This window comes from Echinops telfairi, unplaced genomic scaffold, assembly GCF_000313985.2.
Source record: "Echinops telfairi isolate 266 unplaced genomic scaffold, ASM31398v2 ScPeMD7_3533;HRSCAF=4204_1, whole genome shotgun sequence".
Taxonomy (NCBI): domain Eukaryota; kingdom Metazoa; phylum Chordata; class Mammalia; order Afrosoricida; family Tenrecidae; genus Echinops; species Echinops telfairi.
In genome coordinates, this window is record NW_022107432.1 from 18,145,950 (window position 1) to 18,161,568 (window position 15,619).

Genomic DNA, 15,619 nt, shown 5'->3' on the forward strand with positions numbered 1-15,619 from the left:
CTTTGGCAGTAATTCAATAGCATAATTGGTATGGTAGACAGGCAAGACGTAGGTGAAGATAAAAAAAAATAAAGGAGCACAGAAGAGAGAAAATAGATCATAAAGACTCTGGAATCAATGGGCTTCAATCCCCGGGCTTTCATTTATTAGTTCTTTGCAATGATCTTCAAAAGGAAAAGGAAAATACAGATGTTTAGTTCTCAATAGTTTCCTATTAAGAATGCAGAAAAAACTTTTAGCAAAGGCATGGAATACAGGCTGTGTCCTTGAGCAAGCTCAAGGATGAATCTTTCCCACTGATAGGTCACCTTGAGTGTTCAATTCTGTCTCTGGTGATATTGTGAAAGTGGTGCATGGTTAGCTTTCTTTCCTTTTGATTCATAAAGTTCAGGGGAGAATGTTTGAAAAGATTCATATTTACAGTAGCACTTACAAGATCCTGGCACATAGTAAGCCCTAAATAAATGTCAGTAATTATCTTTATTTCTGTTAAATAGAACATAGATAGAAGTCTGTAAAAAGAGCCCTGGAAAAACGGGGTCACTTTGTGTAAAAAATCAGTTGCATGCAAAAAATAAGTTGCATTATGACTTCCAAAAGCAATGATCTAGACCAGGATCTTTCAACATGTAAAGCTGGTTGATTCTTTGGGATGGGGACTTTACTGTGCATTGTACAATGCTTAGCTGCTTCTCTGTGCTCTGCCGACTACATGCCGGTAGCTCTCTACCTACCAAGTGACAATAAAAAAGTGTCTCCAGACATCTCTAAATGGCCCCAGAAGTCAAAATCCCCCCCAGCTAAGAACAACTGCTATAAGTTGATTAAATGTCTAAAGGTAGAGGTATATCTTTTTGGAACTGAAGTACAAACGAATTTCTTTAACTAAAACTTCAAAAACACAAACATGGTCTCATGGTGCCACTCAGGCTGCTTTGCTGACAGACAAGAACAAAAATGGAATCCCAGGTACCAGTTAAGAGGCTCTTGAACTAATTCTGGTGTTCAGAATCGCACAGCAGACAATGGGAGAGCCAGGATTTAAATCTTTATTGTCCTACTTCAAATTCACTTGCTACTACTTGGTAAATTTCTAGAGTCTAGAGCATCGGTTCTCAACCTGTGGGTTGTGACCCCCTTTGGGGGTCAAACGACCCTTTCACAGGGGTCGCCTAAGACCATCAGAAAACATGTATTTCCCGATGGTCTTAGGAACCGAGTCACCACTCCTCTATCCGTCTCCAGGCAAGTCTGCTCACATGCAGAGACCCCCACATAGAAGTACCCGGTGTGAAGACTCATGCTACATTATGCTTCAGGACAAAATTTCATTTATTTGTCATTAGAAATAAATATTTCACAATATATAATTACATATTGTTTTGTGATTAATCACTGTGCTTTAATTATGTTCAATTTGTAAAAATGAAAATACATCCTGCCTATCAGATATTTACATGATGAGTCATAACAGTAGCAAAATTACAGTTATGAAGTAGCAATGAAAATAATTTTATACTTGGGGGTCAGCACAACAGGAGGAACTGTATGAAAGGGTCATGGCATTAGGAAGGTTGAGAACCACTGGTCTAGAGTAACTGTGGAATGTTGAGGTTGATGAACGACAGGAGAAAATTAAGTCAGCTAAATAGGTCATATGATCACATTCAAGTTCTAGGCTTGGAGATACCATTAGTTATAAATAATCTGTGGGGAGTGTGGAATGTCATGTATGATCCAGGCAAAATGTGAGCACATCTTTATGCCTACAGTAAATGCCCTATGGTGATGGGAGATTTGGACATTTTCAATGTCTAGCCAAAAAATCATACTAGAGGATGGGAGTGGAGAAAACAACAGAGTGTGAGACGGAAAGCGCTGGAGACCATCGGAAGAGTACTCTGTCGCTGAGATGGAGCTACTGCCAGGGACCTTCCTGGAGCTGGAGCTGGAAGGCTGTCTCTATGCCTTGGAAGGAGGCAGACTCGCTCGCCATCCTTTATCCAGACCTGTGCATGTGCCACTGCGCTGCATCTCTACTACTTTGTGTGGGCACAGACAGGTCCTCTTGTAAGAGAGACTTAGGTATTGCTTTCTGTTTGAAATGCTGCCTCTGAACTACATACTTTACATAAAACAACAACAACAACGAGACAATGGTTTTCTCTTGAGTGGACGCTGAGTCATGGCAACCTTCTGCAAGCAGATAAAAAATGTTCTCCAAATGGTTTTCATGGTCAGATCAGCAAATGTCAGTGGTCCATAAGCAAGATTGGGAACATAAAAGTCTGATAAATTGTATGGAATAAGATTGGGTGGGGCTAATGCTTCCCTAAGTCACCTCTTCATTGGTTAATGATGATTCCCATGTAGGTCTCATTGGCTGTCTATTTTCTGACACACGTCTTTGCAATAAAATGCTAAACTCCTGAATTACATAAGCGGATTTCTTTCTTTGTAGTATTAATTGGCAATACCAATATATCACCCAGCCTTTATTCTTACAACTCAATCACAAAAAAGAAGCCTAATATCTTGCTTGGAAAATAGCATTTAAAAACATTCCTTTGGAAAGTTAGCTGCAAATTGAAATCATTTCAATTCATCAACTGGTAAGTTTCAACCACTAAGTACTAAGTTCTATGAGAAATTTATTAAAATAATTTATGCTCACACTATTGCTTAGCCAAATTTTTTACTAATGTGCCAACGAATGATTTGTTGTGAGGGGAGTCGGTTCTGACGCATAGTGCCCCTATGTGCAGCAGAAAGAAGAACTGCCCCGTCCTGCCCCACCCTCACAATTTTTGTTATGTTTGAGCCCATTGCTGCAGCCACTGTCAAGCTAGCCTGTCAAAGGTCATCCTCCTTATGTAGAATTATTTAGAACTCCGTGATAAGAGCTCCTGTTTTAGTTTCTCACTCATCGAGAGTGTAGCAAGTTACTACAAATGTACTTGGTTTGCTCGTCCAAAATGTGACTTTAGGCAGTTGTAAATAGAGCTGTGTTTCTTTCCGGCAGCTCTAGAATGTAATGCACTGCTTTGCCTTTCCCAGCTTCCAGATACTGCCTAAACTCTTTGGCTCATGTCTCCTCCATCCACCTTCAAAAACAGCAACATAGCATTTTTATTTCCTTACACATTTAACTTGAAACTCTGTCTACTCGATACCTAATGGTCAGGCAGAAAGATACACAAAACCAAACCACCAACCCAGGATCTAATTTTTTGTTCACAACTGTAGGTAGATATATCACATTCACATGATAAGAGAAAAATACTATGTATTCTAGAAAGCTTTGTGCTAAATTTTCAGAAGTGAATTGTCAAGCCTTTCTTCTGAGATACCTCTGGGTTGGACTCAATCAATTAGAAAGCCTGAACTGTGACCCTAACTCCGTCACTAAGCAATCTCAATCTGCTTCCGTCCGCTTTATCTTCTTTCCCATTGATGTATCATCAATGCTCATGTACACACCTTTCCCACATAATTAATGGGCAAAAATATCAGTCATGAGATCTACAACATTATACAGTATGAAGGTCTCCATTCTACCCATTTCCACAATTGCCCCACTAATAAAGTAGAAAAACAAAACATTAAAGGGTGAATATTAGTATGGCCATTTGGGACAAGCTCTCAGTCAGCATCCCATACGCACCCACGGACAAGCTCCAGGAGAGTGTTCACAAAGAGTCACGGATCTCTGAACAGGAACAGGAAGCCCTGTGACACACTGACCACTCAAGCATAGAAAGGGGATTTCCTAAAAGTTAGCCATGGCTCAATTCTCTAGTCCTGGTAGGCCTTCATCTGGCCTACAGGGTATACTCACTGCCATTGGTCGACTCATAGCACTAAAGGGGGTATCAAGACTTGTGAGTACTTTTTATTTATTTTTCTTGTAGTTTATTTTTTTATTTTTGTAAATCAATTTATCGGGGCTCATACAATTCATCACAATACATAGATCAATTGTGTAAAGCACATCTATACATTTGTTTCCCTCATTATTCCCAAAATTCGCTTTCCTCTTGGGTTCCCGGAATCAGCTCATTTTCCTTTTTTCCCCTCCCCCTCCCTCCCTCCTCCCCTCTCCCCCATGCACCCTTGATAATTTATAAATTATTATTATATCTCATATTACACTGCCCGGCGTCTCCCTTCACCTTAAAAACACCATCTCTTGCTCTTGTGCTCGCTCATTCTCTCTCTCTCTCTCTCTCTCTCTTTCACACACACACACACACACACACACACACACACACACACTTCTGTGTTGTCTATGCAAAATGAAATTAAATCAACAACCAGGCATCTGTGGGGCTATGAAAACCAGGACCAAGCCTTGGATAACAAATGAGTCAGAAAGTGCGGCTCTCGTTGAGAAACAGACCCAACTGAACAACCGTGATGCCACCCGCTCCTAACGCTGCCTGACATCAGCGTAGAGGAGATGAGCACGTCTGCTAAACTAGACTCGCTTTAATGGGGCAAAGACAACAGAAACGCCTTAAATCAGCTGGACAAAAGCGTCACCTCAATTGTCCATGAGGCTACTTAGTAGTTATATGGTTAAACGAAACCAAACGTATTAGAAAAAGAAGAGCTGTCTTTGTAAGCAACTAGAGTGTATGCATAGAGGTAGGTGGGGGGAATCTACAGAAAAGCTGTTAGACCATCAATAAAATTAGTAAAGTGATTAGATGTCGTTAATATGACAATATGTAAAGATCCATTACAAAAAACAAGTTTAAATTAACGAGTTTAAAATATATCATAAAAAGTCACCAAATACCTAATAAATAGGGGACAAGACACCTACACAGAAAACTACAACACATTATGTAGAGAAATAAAAGATGACCCACAAGTTCAAAAATCTGTGATGGAAGAATAAGTCATATTAATCTATTAGAGGACACGATATCGTAAAGACAGGAAGTCTTCCTAATTTGCATAAATTGAAAAGCTACACTTAGAATCATAATAACAGAAAGTGATCATTAATAATGGTATAGCAAAGGGATGATGACGTGGCATCTAAACCTAATCATTTTTCTTCCTGCCTGGTTAAGGCTGGCTAAGTTACTTCACTTACACAAGCCTCACTTTTCACACCTGTAAAACGGATGTCTCCTCGAAGGGTCCTACAAGGGTCAGATGGGTTAGATTAGATATCATCGTCTGCACAATTAGCTGCTACTAATCTTTCCTGTTTAATTACCGCTTTCTTGGAATTATGAAAGCAATTCTGGTAGTATTAGCTATAACATAGCACAAGACAGTAGATTCTAATTTCTTACAGTGGATTGTAAATTCCTTGAAGATGGAAACAAGGCTTAATTAAAAATTATAAGCCCAGTGTATATACTCAATAAATGTATTTTGAAATACTATAATAGGAAATAGATGGTAGTTTACACAAATATCAGGTAAGTCGGTGTTCCGCCTCTATGTGGTAAGAGAGGTTTCCTAATAAGTTGACACTGGATGGTATAATATGTGGAATCTATAATCAATGCCCAGGGGAAAAGAAGTCAAGAAATCCAACAACATATTTTAATGGGTAGATCTGCTCTAAAACATAAAAAAGCAAAGATGTCACTTTAAAATGTAAAACATGAAAAATGTCACTTTGGAACCAGGCACCTTTTCAATCTGCCTCAGATGCCTGTCAAGCCAGGGCAATGAATAAGGCGATTCAAAGGAAAAAGAATGCTTCTGAAGTTAGTGAAGAATATTGACTATACACTAGACTGCCGGAAGAGTGAACAAATCCGACTATTAAAAAGTACAGCCAGAATGCTCCTTAGAAGTGAGAATGATTAGACTTTGTTTCATGTGCGTTGGGCTTGTTATCAGAAGGGACCAGTCCCTGGTGAGGGACATCACGCTTGGTAAAGCAGAAAACCAGTACCCAAGACCAAACCCACGAGCGTCCAGTTGACTCCAAGGCAGAGTGCAACTGCCTATCTCCACGAGGAGATAACTCGTCACAGGAGCAGAAAACTTCTTTTTTCTCTCACTGAAAAAGTAAAGGGTCATAACTTCGAGCATCATGGGAAAAGAGAAAGACTATCAGCAAGATGGACTGACACAGTCACTACAAGGATGGGCTTAAACATAGTAAAAATGGCGAGGATGGTGCAAAACTGGACAGCAATTGGTTCTGTTTCACAGACGGTAGCTCTGAGAGAACCACCTTGATGACAGCTAGCAAGAGTGACATATGATGAGAGAGCGCCTGAGAGGAGACCCTGGGATCTGAACATCAATTCCCGAGGAGAAGGGAAAGTTGGAACCAGGTCAGGAGCCCAGGCTGAAATGGACCTAAATTCAGAAAGGTGTATAAAATCAACTTTTAGGCTTGTTATTGCAAATGGTACAATATAAGACATTTATTTTAAGAAGATGGTGAAATCTTAGTTGCTAAAATTGGGGCACGTAATCCGATCAGAAAAATAGACAAATGTAATTAGATATTGCATCACCCAGCACCAACCACGGACTCCTTCTATTTCCTCTTGATTAAAGTCAAAATCAGTTTGCAAGTCTCAGGGCAGAGCTGATCCTGAAGTTGGAAATCAAGTGACCTTCACTAGGGAAAGTAGTTCTTTAGGGCCTGAGCTCCAGGTCAGCCCATTACATACTGGAGACCCTTGCTCTATATGTGCTATTTAAAACTGAAAATAAAATAATTGTGGATTTTTGTTTAGGAACATCAAGAGAACATACAATTTTTGAGGCTTCCTCTACTGAACCCCCTTTGGTGTCTAAAGAGCAAGGGTACAGTGTGGGAATGAGAAGAATTGAGAGCTAGAAGGGAGGATTCTGAATTTGCAGTTTTATGAGACCTCAGGAAAGCAAGATAATGAAGAAGAGGAAGCAAAAGAGAGGCCAGACCTACCTGCCTACAGGACTGGCCTCCCCAGAGTTAGCAGTTACCCATCTCTCAGCATCCAGACTTAGACAATCCCAGGAGTCTAGGGTACTGTTTGAAGAACATCAGTCCAAACACAAGTGGGCAGTCATATTCCAAGCTCAGAGAGAAGACCAATGGAGAAGGGATTTAGTCAGGGATCAGGAAATGGAACAGCTTCTAAGGATAAAGTTGTCCAAGCTATAGGGATTGGAGGGGAAAGGTATGTCAGAGCTTTGGTTCAGGGAAGCAGAGTTCAGAATACAGCTCTGGGCACCCCAGCAGAATTAATGTTTAGCAGATCTGACTGCCAATATGCAAGATAGAGGAACCAAGAAGACACTGGCAGGCATTCCATGCTCAAGGATCCTCCTTGGCATATCAAATCAGGTTGATGTCACCGAATCCCCGAACCTACTCCCTGGTGGGAATGCAACTCTGAAGGTGTCATCCAGAATGGCTGGGAAGAACTCGGAAGTAACAAGGCTGAGTTGATAAGTCAAAGGCTGGTGGTGTTGTGGTTGCAAATTGTGCAGCTAATTGCAAGGTCAGCAGTTTAAAGCCACGAGCCACTCCTTAAGAGACAGCTGAAGCTTTCTACTTCTGTAAAGAGTTACAGTTTTGGAAACCCACAGAGGCAGTTCGGCTCTGTCCTATAAGGGTAGCTATGAGTTGGAATTGATTCTATGGCGGTGAGTTTGGTTTGGTTTGGTTTGGTTTTGCTTTTGAGTCTGGGAAGCCAAGACGTGATGGGCCCATTCTTTGTAGGGAGCACAGTTCAAAGGGGCCTCAACTAAGTGAGGTCCCTGAGTGGGACAACCAGTCAATGTATGCAGCTACTAACTGAAAGGTTGAAGGTTCTAGTCCGTCCAGAGTCGTCACATCAGCAAGACTTCGTGATCTACTTCGAAACCACCAGTCATTCAATTACACTTCCGTTGATGGGTAAACTGGGTAGAGCAACGTTTACCCAATATTTGTGTTTACCAATATTTGTGCACCGCCCCAAAAGAGGAAATGCCTAGTCCTGTGTTCTAATTAGACACTTTTGAACTAGTTTCTATCCAGCCCTCGGTGACCCAACTCATGTGCTATAGATGACTGGGATTTTAGACTCTCTCTTTTCAAGGCACACAGCGTACTTCATCGGCTACACCAGAAGGATTCAATGTGGAAACCCCACTCCTGGAACTGGGATTTACTTCAAAGTCATTTGTAGAGATTTAAGGAAGTGCCATACTCCCTTGGACTTAAAGCTGGAATGCCAGAGTATGAGAAGAAGTAGATGTCTACTATCCCAAAGTGATGGAATTGATGGTTATTGGACTTTGGTTCCGCTCTCTTCCTTTGAGGGTTCCCAATGAATGGTGGCCTGGGGCAATTATAAAGTCACTATTTTATTCTATTGTATATTTATTATTTCAATGCTCTCCTTGCTTTCTTATGACATATCTTAGTCTGGTTGGCACAGTTCTGCCTTTGTGAATGAGTGTTATTGAAAGCTTTGCCCTATCGCCAACCACTATTGTTCACGTAGTGTCCAGTCGCTTACAAGTTTAATCGATACAAGTCGACAATACATGCATCACAGTGAAAAGCCAGCCTCTATTTATATCATTTCCTTTCTCAACATGTTTTGAATTCTACACTATTGGCTAAATTAATGACACTATCAATAGAATTACCTTATGCCCCAGAGGGGTGGTTAACAATGTTCTCTATCATAAATTGTTAATGATGTGTCTAAAGGGAACCAGAGACATATAGACACCATAGCTATATGAATGGATTGGGAGTTTGGGTTTTAATTCCAGCCCCAATCTAAGAACAATTTGTTCTTACGGCATGGCACTATTTGGCCACTCTTCACCCTCATGAAGAGATAACTGAAGAAATGGGTGCTATAGCAAAGTGAGGTAAAGAAACTAGATGGTGCCCAGCTGCCAGAATGAATAGCATCTGGGATTTTAAAGATTTGTCTTCAATCAAGTAGCCATCTAAGTAAGACATCTACTAAGTTCATGTAGAAGAAGCACCCTAGCCTGTGCGACCCAAGTATTGTAAATAATAAAATCCAAATCTGAAGGAGGAAACAGTATCAGAGTTTAAATTATGAACACCCAGTTTGCAGAAGACTCTGGATGACGGTGGAAACCCATTTGCAGTGTTCCCACATGGATTAAGCTTCCAGTGTTCCCCTGTGAACATCGTCTAGGGATGTGAACAGTTTTGCTCTCAGAGAGCATTGTACAGTCAATTATGGCAGACACAATTAAGTTAAAATGTAACACTTTATCCTTTGACCTCCCTTTTGACTCATTTTAAGTAAATTTGTTTCAGTTTTTATTATTTCCTGCTTTCTTTTCCATTGGGGCTTTTCTCTGCTTTGCCTGTCATTGTTGTTGGGGTTTTGTTGCTGTTGTTGTTGCTATTCTTTGCTTCCTGATTGTGTTTTGAATGATTTCCTGTATAGGAAATCCAAGATAGGTAAATCTATCGAGACAGTAACTGGATTAATGATTGCCTAACGGCATGGCAGGGGAGGTGGCGGGGACATAGGGAGCTAACGATGAGTCCAAGAAGAAGTGTCCTGAAATTGTTTGTGGTGGTAATTGTGCAGCTCTTCTTATCATGGCTGGATGATTAAAGTGTACGATAATGAAAAATAAAATAAAATGGAAGCCATTTCTTCTCTGGGTCTCTGAGAACCCAAGATAGAAGACATTTCTTATTTTTCCCAACTAGACTGAAGAGGCAGGTTAGGATCACAGGAGGGGGCTGCAGCTTATTGTAGCAGGATCTTAAGCAGGGAACCTACAGCTTTCAGGTTAGGCAACTGCTTCAGGATCTAAAGAAGAAGGGGGAAAATTATAGTTGAGGGAGTTCTTTGGTTTTATTTTAGACATTAGCAGTCAAGGTCACAGAGGAGCGAAACCAAGCAAGACTTGTGGTTTTCAGCTAGGCAGACAAAGGTATCCCTCTGGCGCCTTGGTATGTGCACCGACCCACATCGCCAAAACTAGCTTCCCCGGTGGAAGAGTGTTCTGCATAGAATAACACCTGGTGTCTATCAGCTTGAAGGATTCTCTTTCCTGATCTTCCATAGGAATCCAGTAGGCTCAAAAACTGGATACTTAAGATTACAGTCAAACTCCTTTCCACATGCCCTACAGTGAAAGGTCATGGACAGACAGGTCGGGACTTTGTCCAGGTCACATGACTAGAACACGCAGGCTCCTGATGTTCATACCAAGCTGTCAGAGACTGAGTCCCCCCACCCCACCCCCACCCGCCTTTAAAAAATGAAACAAAAAAACTTTAACTGCTCTAGAATAGGAGCTCTGGTGGTTGGCATCGTGGTTACACGTTGAGCTGCCATCCGCAAGGGCAGCAATTCAAAACCAGCAGCCCCAGGAAAAAGACAGGTCGTTTCACTCCAGTGAAAGAGTACAGCCTCAGAAACCCACAGGGTAGTTCGTCCCCATGCTATGGGGTCGCTACGAGCGGGCATAATAGACTCAATGGCAGCGAGCTTAGTTGCCTTGAGTTTAATTTCTCTGGAATTCCCAAGGAGCGCGAACTGCATCATGGACCATTTGTGGACAGGCCTCCATGCAATTTGCATGTTCCCGGTGTCAACAATCATCCTGGGCAGCAGCACTCAATGTCAAAGACTATCGTTTTTTAATGTCATTTACCTTTTAAAAAGTCTTTGTGATGATTGCAAGGCATTGGAAACAACCCAAATTTCCATCAACAGACAAATGGATTCAAAAGCTGTGGTACATGCATACAATGGAGTACTATGCATCGCTAAAAAGCAGCGATGAATGCAGGAAGCACATCACCACATGGGAAGAACTGGAGGAAATCATGCTAAGCGAATTAAGCTAAGCACAAAAGGACAAGTACAACATGCGTCCCCTGAGGTAAGCTTAAAAAAAATGTGAAAGGGGCACAGGGAAAAAGCTACGGTCTACAAACATTCCTGGGGTGCTGTCCAGGTAGTATGGCAGGGGCCAGACCAGATCCAGGGATACATAGGGTAGCCAACTAAAAAGGAGGGGGTAAAAAGGGAAAAAAAAAAGAAATGGGTAGCAGAGGAACAGGAGACTAACCCACCCAAGGGGAGGGTATTATTTATATCTCTACCAGGAAAGAGGGACATGGGCGAGGGGGAGGTCAGGGGAAGGAAGTGGTGTTAACAAACCCAGGGACAAGTGATTCAATATGCTGGGGGCGGGGTTGTGATGGGTAATACACTGGGGGCGGGGTTGTGATGGGTAATAAGCTGGGGGCAGGGACAGAGCATGTTTCTCTCTCTTCCTACATTGACTGTCCTTGTGCCACCGGTCTATCCAGCAGGACTATTCCGCTCAGTCTCTGTGGAAGAAATCTTCCCTCCAGGCGTCATACCACAAATCTGGCATTTCCAGTCCCCAGGAGCCTTGGTGGTGTCGTTGTTAAGCGTTGGACTGCAATCAGCATGGTCAGCAGTTCAAAACCACCAGCAGCTCCACAGGAGAAAGACTGGGCGTTCCAGTCCCGTAAACAGCCTATCTTGGAAACCATAGGGGGTCGCTAATGAGTCAGGATCGAAGGCGGTGAGAGCAGTTTATGTGTCCTTTCATCTTTGGACTTGGATGGGTATCAGACTCTTGGGGAAAGGGGCGGGGAGGAGGGATTTTAAAAGAACACAACCATCATATGTGGAAGGTTTCATAGAATAGTTTTGTTAATGACAAAACAAAACAAAAGGAGGAAAAGTACAACTGAAGCAGACTTAAGAGTGTTTAGTGACAAACAAGTCCACCTCAATCGGATTTGGACATAATTAGTGCAACAGAGCCAAACTGGCACGTCTAGCTATGCTATGCCTGGGGTCTCTTTCTTTGTTCTACTCTGTCCTTAGAAGGTCTCTGTGAGTCGAATCCATTTGATGGCAGTGAGTTTGGCTTTGTTCTGGGTGGCTTAGCGGGTTAAACGTTACGCAGCTAAATGCAAAGTCATTGATTGAAACCAAGCTAGGCATCTGCTCCTGTAAAGATCAGTCTCAGAAATTCTGAGAGGCAGCTCTGGTCTGTCTTATAAGGTAGCAGTGTGTCGGGATGGACTCACTGGCAGGGATTGGCTTGGAGTTTGATTTGTGTGTTGCGGTGTAATCCGCCCTGAAATCTGTAGACATTGATCTTCATCAGCAAGTGCTTCAAGTCTTCTCTCTCAGCCAGCAAGACTGACTCATCCGCACAGCAGCTGAGTCTTCGTGAAGCCTGGTGCCGCATTCCTCACATAATCTAGTTTCTTGAATTCTTTTTTTCTCCTCATACCGATCAAATGAGTATGGTGAAAGGGTGCCTGGTTTAAAACCACTCAACATCCCTTTGCACTGTTTGAAAGACTGCGGGTGTTCCAGAATTTTCTTTCTTCCCAGCAGTATACAGATGTTGAGAAGAATGGAAACTAAGTGCTATAAGCACATCCAAACCTCAAAAAAAACAAGCGCACTGCCTAGAGTCAGTTCTGACTCCGAGTGACCTGATGGGACAACTGTCTCTGTGGGTTTCTGAGACCGTCACTCTGCACAAGGGCACAAAGTCTTGTCGTCCTCCCAAAGAGCAGCTGGTGGCTTTGAAGTGCCAACCTTGTGGCTAGCAGCCCCTTGGTATAAGCAAGGAAATTGTTTATTTGGCCTTGTTATGACACCAAATAAATCTACTAAACAAAAGGAAATTATTAGGGTAGCAGTTATATGGTGCACTGAAATTTCTGGTTCTTGGGTAATAAAATGTAAAAGTTGTTTTTATAGTAGCAAAAGGAAATATAGATCAATAATGCTTTAAAATTTATAGGATGCATATTCTTCACTATGAATAAATTTAATTTTTTTAGAGGAGAATCATTTCCAACTGACTGACTCTTTCATCACTTACATAATTACTACCTGATTTGAAGGGAGCCTGATTGCTCAGTGCTTAACGGTCTCATTTGAGAATCAAAGGGTCAGTAATTTGAACCCACCAGCTGTTCACTGGGGAAAAGATGTCGCAGTCTGTTCCTATAAGATCACTGCCTAGTAAACCCTAGAGGGCCATTCCCCTGTGTCCTGTAGGGTCACTGTGAATTGTTATCAGCCTGATGGCAAGAGGTCTGGTTTTTTGTTTTGTTTTTACTCTGGTTTGAAGACCATCTTTGCCTTCATTCTAAACTGCCCCTATTTAAGGTTTGGGAAGTTGCCTTCCAAAGAAAATGCAATTGTTTTTTGTTTGTTTTATGACTTCCTTGTTATGCAACACCGAAGTGGTGACAGAGGTTTCAAGACTCATTCGATTTGTGAGCATTTGGTACTAGGATTTTCTGGCCTCCGGTTGGTTGTGGTCCATGAAGTGCGGTTGATAAACACAGAACTGATGCCTAAGAATGCGGTGTATCCTGGTATAGATGGGAACTGGAAATACAGGGAATCCGGGACGGATGAGCCCTATAGGACCAGTGGTGTGAGTGGCGAAACAGGGAGGGTAAAGGGAGAATGGGTAGGAAGGAGGGAACCGATTACATGGAACTGTGTGTGACCTCCTCCCTGGGGGACAGACAACCGAAAAGTGGATGAAGGTTGACGTCGGACAGGGCAAGATATGACAAAATACCCATTTATAAACTATCAGGGGCTCATGCGGGAGGGGGGAGCGGGGAGGGAGGGGAAAAATGAGGACCTAATGTCGGGGGTTTCAATGGAGAGAAAATGTTTTGAGAAACGATGTACAAATGCGCTTTACACAATTGATGTGTGTATGGATTGGGATAACAGTTGTATGAACCCCTAATAAAATGTTAAAAAAAATAATAATAATTCTACAAAAAAAAAAAAAAGAATGCGGTATATCAAGGGAGACGTGCACTTTGAGTAAACCCACACAGGAGCAAATTGTGAAAGGCCAGTATATGCAATTTTATTTCTAAAATAATAACCGGAATCTTCTTTGTATATAGTGGTTTAAGGACATACATGCACACAAATAGAAATAACTACACGAATATGTTTCCTTTGTCACAAGTGAGGATATTAAAGTACTAAATTAAAGAGCTAAATCATTTCACTTGAGGTCTAAATAGAAATACATTTTAAAGTTCTCTTTCTTTTCTTCTGTCCCCTATCTTTAGGAAACCTCCCACTCCTAATCTTAGCTCTGAAACTGGATCTAATCCCTCCTCTCAAAGAGCCTAAGATACACCCAGAATAATGGATGGCGGAGCCCATGGAGACCCACAACAGGTCTCAGAAGCATGCGTTGTGTTGCCAAGGTTTGCCTTGGGAAGTCATGATGAGAAGGATGAATCCATGCAGTCAGGAGCATCTTAAGGCCTGTGAAACGATTGTCCCTGATACTATAATGGTGGCATCTTCCTTATCAGGTTGACCAGGAAGTCAGGCTCTGTCGGGTCACAGGAACAGTTCTCTAGCTTCTGTCTAGAAGATAGGTCAGACTCCATAAAGTCAGAGCATCAGTTCTTATTCCCACAAAAGTCTTGCGCTGAGGGCTTAGGCAGGTGTCACTCATGGCAAGAAGAGCAAGTCTTCCACGTCAGCGGCACTCTCCGGCTTCTAGCTGCTCATCCCAGCCTGCTTTCCACGGCCTCCTTCTCCCGGAGCCCACTTCTCCGTCAAAGGACGTAGGCTGTCCAGCTGCCAAAGCAGTATGGTTGGAACGCTGGTTAGTAGTGTGAACAATAGTTGGCATTTGTGGTAAACTTAGAGTCAGGTGCTATTCAAAGGATGTTCAATGTGTTGGCTCATTTAATCCTGAAGCCATCCACTAAGGTCTGAATTATTATTAGCCCCATTTTACAGATTACAAATAAATAGACCCAGAGGCATTGAGCAAATTCCTCAAGGTCACACAATGGGAACCCTGAATAGACTCCTAGTCTTCTAGCTGAATAGTCTCCTCGCTGTATTTTTCTGGGGACCTTTCCCTCCCGCACTGCTCCAGCGACCCAACCCAACAGAGGGTCCTAACTCCGTCTCTGGAACCTTCCTCAGTGATGAACACATGAACTGTCCAGCTCAAAATCAAAACAAACACGAAATGGAGGAAAAGGCAATGCAGGTTGCCAAGAGAAAGATGTAGGCTTTCACTTCTATGTCATTCCAGAAAAGGCAGAACTATAGCAACAGTATAAAAGATGAGTGGTTACCAGAGATTTAGGGAGAGTGGAGAGAAGGATGAATCCATGCAGTCAGGAGCATCCTAAGGCCTGTGAATCGATTCTGATTCTCTCCCTGATACTATAATGGTGGCATCTTCCTTATCCAGTGGTGCTATGACAGAAATACCACAAGTGGGTGGCTTCCACAAACAGAAATTTATTTTCTCCCAGCTCAGGAAGCTAGACGTCTGAATTGGGGCAGGGGGCGGTGGGGCAGTGGGGAGGTGGGGGTGGGGTGGGTGGAGGCAGGCTCTGCTTCTAAAGGAAGACTTCCTGCTGAGCCTCTGCTCCTGGGCAGTCTGCGTGTGGCCTGGCCTCCCTCTTGCCCCACCTTGGCTTCCCTTTTATGTCTCAAAATAGATCGACACGAATCCTGCCTCGTGAATATAACAAAGAAAAGTTATTCTCAGATGGGATTCTTGATTGTTTTATTTTCTCATGCCCCAAGTCTGCTCCATTAGCAAGTCATGGGGCTCAGTTTAGAGGCCT